Source organism: Mobula hypostoma, chromosome 11 (genome assembly GCF_963921235.1).
Source record: "Mobula hypostoma chromosome 11, sMobHyp1.1, whole genome shotgun sequence".
Lineage (NCBI taxonomy): Eukaryota > Metazoa > Chordata > Chondrichthyes > Myliobatiformes > Myliobatidae > Mobula > Mobula hypostoma.
In genome coordinates, this window is record NC_086107.1 from 39,486,560 (window position 1) to 39,492,981 (window position 6,422).

Genomic DNA, 6,422 nt, shown 5'->3' on the forward strand with positions numbered 1-6,422 from the left:
CTGTACAACATATTTTCCCATGTTAACTGCTGTATGCTATGAAAAGTAAAGTTTGAAGTAATCAAATCATTATTTATGCACATTAAACATATGTTTGAAAACGTAACTACAGAAAACCTTTCTCTTCTTAATGCATCAGTTTCCAGCCATGCTTGCAAATATTCAGCACAAAGGAAAATACCAGAATTAGTGAAAAAATATTAGATTTTTGAGCACACATTTATACCCTTTCAAAAGTGGTACAAGTGTACAAAATTCAGCTCCTGTGCAAATGTATGCAAATAAGATTCAAAGATTCAAGATTCAAAGTGCATTTTTTATCAAAGTATGTATGTTGTTTACAACTCTTGAGATTTGTCTTCCGCACAGACAGCCACGAAACAACAAAGAACCATGGAACCCGTTCAAAGACAAAACAATCAACTCTCTCCCCTCCTCATGCGCAAAAAAAAACAAATCACACAGCTACTAAAAAAATTAGTGAAACAATGAATATAAGACACAAAATCAGCTCAGTGCCCGTTACCTGCAGGCTTTCCCAATTCAAAATCTTCCAAACTAGCAACAAAAATAGAAGCAACCAGGGAAATTTAAAAATGCATCATATGGGAATTTTAGAGTTCGCAGTCCACAAACCCTGCTCCAGTTCCATCTGTGGTGCATCAGACAACCCAACATATATTTATGAAATATACCTGAGTGGATTTTCTCAGTCAATCACCTTCAAGTAACTGAAGCCAGTGACCAAATTCATTCTGCAGTATCACATTTGTGTAAAGGATTATTCTCTAAATATTTAACTTTGTGTGTATTGCTGAATGTTGAAAGTGAAACAAAACTGGCAGAATTTGTTCTCTACTGACCCAGTTTAGGGAACAGACTGAACCTGTGTTTACTGAGGTGGCTGGCGCTTGTGAACTCATTTGCAGTGATGGATTATGCAGTAACACGTACCAGTTTGGGTGTCAGTAAGCAATGCACACAACAGCTGGATTATTCCACAAAGATCTGAAGTTGTAAATACTGGAAGGTGTATGTATGCAAGGATTTTCAGGCCCTCGTTCACTATGGAGGTGTGGTCTAGTGGGGCCTGTGTGGTCTAGTGGGGCCTGTGTGGTTTAGTGAGGCCTGTGATAATATGTTGCAATGAAAGAACTTCAAACCTTTATGAAGGATTGGCTTTTTGAGGTATAAAGGCTGCCATCAAGACACAGAATCTCAGGATTGTTGAGTGTAGTTTCATTGCCATTTTGAAAAAGTTTTCCCAGGGTAACAGACATCCCACCTCTCCCGGAAGTTCCGGGAGTCTCCCAATATTAATAGTGGCTCCCCGATGCCCGTAAATTATATAAAATGTCCCGGAAATCAATTTTTTTGAGAGCGAGTGAGCGAGAGAGACCACGAGAGTGAGAGAGAAAGAGAGAGCGCAAGAGCAACCATGCTCTCACGGAGAGAGTGAGAGAGCGAGCGCACGGCATGGCAGAGTGTTCCAAAAAAAGAAAATATAAAACGTACGTCACCCCAGACTACACTAAACTGTACCCCTGCCTAATAGGGGTCAAAAATAATGACAGTGTTGCTCGCTGCACCGTTTCCAACAGTGACTTTTCTATTGCCCATGGTGGGTTAAAACTGTAAAAGACATGCTGAGGTGAGTTTAACAGGTATCATTCGTTCATTAGCATAGCTAACGTTATTTAAACTAGCTGGCTAGCTGCTAAGGAGCTACTCTATTGCAGACATCCCACCTCTCCCGGAAGTCTCCCGCAAATTGATGGTGCTACCTCCCTGAAATGAGTTTTTGCAGGGTGGGATGTCTGGGGTAATGTACTCAGAGTAGTGCTTACTGCAAACCTGTTCACAGATACGATGCACTGCTGATGAGAAGTGTCAAACAGAGCAGCACTGTGTACATTCATTTGGCCATCCTTCAGAGGGATGGCAGATGCTGTCGTTCACCCTTCTCCTACCTGCAGGTTCACTATTACATTTCCATTTACATCTCGTCCAGCCTTGGTCAATGCAAACGAGTATGTAAAATCAATTCTGAAGAAGGTGATACATCTTTTGTTCCTATTTATAATCATGGGGCCTTTAGAAGTGTATATTCCTTGACTTTGTACTGTTGGCCAAATTCTATATGCTTTTTGTTTCTGTATCAGGCCAGTGTAGCATGGGTAACTATGAGTAATCATTCAATCACTCCGTATCACGATGTGGTACAGAAACTGTACTGTAATAGAACCAGTAAAACCACCCAATGCATCACCAGCACTTGTCTACCCACCATCCACGGCCATATACACAGAAAGATGCCAGAGAAAAGGCCAGCAATATCAGGAAGGATCCTGCCCACTCCCATCAGGGAAGGCACTGTGCAGCATCTACACCAGGACCACTAGGCTCCAGGAGAGTCACTTCCCCCGAGCCGTCTGGCTGATCAACACCTCCACTAAACACCAGCACTATATACACATCACCTAGTATCACTGTGAGTTCATCACTCGGTCTATGTATATAACAGTTACATATACATTGTGTTTTATAGGATTACTATTAGATTTATATTTATTGTGTATTTTTCTGCTTTTCTATTGTGTTCTTTATGTTTATTGTGTGCTTTTTTATGCTGCATCGGATCCAAAGTAACAGTTATTTCATTCTCCTTTACGTTCGTGTACTGAAGAATGACAATAATCAATCTTGAAAATAAGCTGAAGGAGAAAACTGAAAGGAGAAGCTATATGTATGCAGTGCATTTTCCAGTATCAGATCATCTCATGCCCTTTGAAGGCTATGAATCATCTTTGTAGTTACTGCTACAAACATGACTGCTCATCCATTGAAAATCACAACCGTAGCAACATGGTGAACAGTAGATTGAAGATTCGGCTATTCATTATATTTTTCTGATTTCTATACTTGATTGTCTCATCTGAATTTCACCTTTAGCACAAATTATATTTTATGGAAGGCTGGACTTCTTTTTAAGAAAGGCCAATAAGGAATGTCATATTCAAATCTGGGGTATGTTGTAAATGTGCAAGTGAATAATAGAAATTCAAATAAATGATTTTAAAAACAAGAGAAAATCTGCAGATGCTGGAAATCAAAGTAATAGACATAAAATGCAGGAGGATCTCAGCAGGCCAGGGAGCATTTATGGAAATTGGTAAACAGTCGACGTTTCGAGCCGAGACCCTTCATCAGGTCTTAAGTGATTTAAAAATTCACCTGCTGAGTGGCCACCCTTCCAATGCCCACTCACTGATGAAGCTAATTTCTTATTGGCCTGCTGGGAAGTGGAATATTTCAGCCTTTTTTATTAACAGGCAATCTTAACATTGTGATGAGCTTATTTGTTGTAGCTGGTGAGAGGCCTCTGGAAGAAACCAGATAGCCCCAAATGGTTTACCTGTTCATTGTCTCATTTTTTTGGGATAGCGGTGTAGATAAATTAACTGTAGCCCATCGAGACATCGGGAAGTTATAAAACCTGCTCGATAAATTCACTTCTTGCTTTAAAGTTGTACAGTGCAGAAACAGACCCTTTGTCCTTGTAGTCTGTGCCAAGCTTGCTCTGCCTAGTCTCATCGACCCGCACCATGGCCCTGCATAACCCTGCAATCCATATACTTATCCAAATTTCCCTTAAATCTTGCATTTAAACCCACATCCACCACTTCTGCTGGCAGCTCACCCCACTCAAAATCAAAAAAATAAATAAATCATTTAACCATAACAGATACGGTGAATGAAACAGCATTCCTCTGGGGCCAAGCTGCAAACCAAATTAGCAGCACATTCAAAATAGCGAGAGAAGAAGCATATTCATGTGAAAAAGAAACATATATACAGTCCAAGACTCTCAACATGTCATGCAAGTGATGTTTCAGTGTCCCATGTAACCCAGCCTGTCATCCCACCACTTGAACACAAGAGGGCAGCACCGACAAGAGAGGTCAGCCTCCCCCCCGCCCCACTGAGCACGGACACCACGCTGCACCGCCTCCAGCGTTTCCTCATTTGCTCTGCAGCAGTAAGCAAGCCCATGGCTTGAGGCCTAGTCCTTGACACAGCCGAGGCTACACAGCTTCCATGTCATCTGTGGTGCAACCAGACAGGGCTAACTGGCCTGCGACACCTTACATTGTCACTGTCCACACAGTCTTGTGATAGCAAGTGAAACATCTGAGACAATCTCCCACAGGTATACTGCACGCTGCCATCGCGCACCAACTCTAATGCCTTCGAGTAGCGGGCAGCAACACAGGCTGGAGCCAGGTCAGCTCCTCCAAACCCAGACCGGCTCCTCCTGGAGCTCGCTTGCACCATTTGCATTGGCACCTCATTCCACACTCTCATGACCCTCTGAGTGAAGAAGTTTTCCCTCATGTTCCCCTTTAACTTTTCACCTTTCACCCTTAACCCATGACCTCTATTTGTAGTCCCAACCAACCTCAGTGGAAAAAGCAACACACATAAAAGTTGCTGGCGAACGCAGCAGGCCAGGCAGCATCTCTAGGAAGAGGTACAGTCGACGTTTTGGGCTGAGACCCTTCGTCAGGACTAACTGAAAGAAGAGCTAGTTCAGTTAGTCCTGAAAAGGGTCTCGGCCCGAAACGTCGACTGTACTCTTCCTAGAGATACAGTCTCACCTGCTGCATTCACCAGCAACTTTTATGTGTGTTGCTTGAAATTCCAGTATCTGCAGATTTCCTTGTGTCAGTGGAAAAAGCCTGATTGCATTTACCCTATCTATACACTTCATAATTTTGTATACCTTTATCAAATCTCCCCTCAATCTTCTACATTCCACTGAATAAAGTCCTAACCTATTCAATCTTTCCTTATAACCCAGGTCCTCTAGACCCAGCAACATCCTTGTAAAATTTTTTCTGTACTCTTTCAACCTTATTTACATCTTTCCTGTAGGTGGTGACCAAAGCTGCACACAGTACTGCAAATTTGAGGCCACCAACATCTTATACAACTTCCACATAACGTCGCAATCCTACATTCAATACTTTGATTTATGAAAACCAATGTGCCATAAACCCTCTTTATGACTCTACCTACCTGTGATGCCACGTTGAAAGAATTCTGTATTCCCAGATCCCTCTGGTCGGCCGCACTCCTCAGTGCCCTACCGTTCACTGTGTAGGTCCTGCACGGTTTGTGTTCCCAAAGTGCAAAACCTCACACTTGTTTGCCTTATATTCCACCTGCCAATTTTCTGCCTATCTTTCCAGCAGCTCCATATCACATCGCAAGCCTTGATAATCTTCCTCACTGTTCACTACACCTGCAATATTGGTGTCATCCACAAACCTGCTGATGCATTTTACCACATTGTCATCAATTCATTGATACAGATGAGAGACAACAATGGACCGATCACCAGTCCCTGCAGCACACCTCTAGTCACAAGCCTCCAGTCAGAGAGGCAGCTAGCTACTACCATTCTCCGTTTCTCCCGTAAAGCCAATGTTGAATCCAATTTACTATCTCATCACGAACGCCAAGCAACTAAACCTTCTGGACCAGCTTCCATTGTGGGACTTTGTCAAAGGCCTTGTGACATAAAGTCCATGCGGACAGTTCATTCAATTCATCAACTTTCCTGCTAAGTTTGCTTTCTCAAAAAACCTGCATTATAAAGTGCTTTTATTAAGTATTTTATAAAAGCACAAATAAAATACTTTTGCTCTACATGTAAAGCAAGATCCAATATTGCATTTTGTAACTTAACAACATTTAAGGCTGAATTGGACTTGAACCTTGAGGGAATTGTATGGTTGGGTTATCATAGAGTATTCATTGACCAATCAATCTATGGGCTAGAGTGCATCCCTCAGTGGGAACTGGGAACAAAGTCAATTCATTCAGAAAAGAGGTCCCATAATGACACAGAGTCTATGGCAATTTCTGATGAAAGCAGGGCAATTTCTCCAGAAAAAATGCAGTGAGTGGAGGATAGCTGGATTATAGATCAAGCGCCTTATATTAAACTTAATCAATTACAGTAACACAAACATAGATCTTCTACCTATGGGGGAAGGCAGCAAATTGGGGCTGAGAGGGAAAATGGATCAGCCATGGTGAAGTGGCAGAGCAGACTCGATGAGCCAAATGGCCTGATTCTGCTCCTATATCTTATGGCTTTATCTTCATTCACCTTCCAATAATATCCACTTAGGTTGGTTGTATTATTGCTGTCGTGTGCCGGCCTGAAATGGGGACAAGCAACTTTTCTTTCCTTCAGTTAGTCCTGACGAAGGGTCTCGGCCGGAAACGTCGACTGCGCCTCTTCCTATAGATGCTGCCTGGCCTGCTGCGTTCACCAGCAACTTTGATGTGTGTTGCTTGAATTTCCAGCATCTGCAGAATTCCTGTTGTTTTTCTTCCCCACGTTCTGTTCA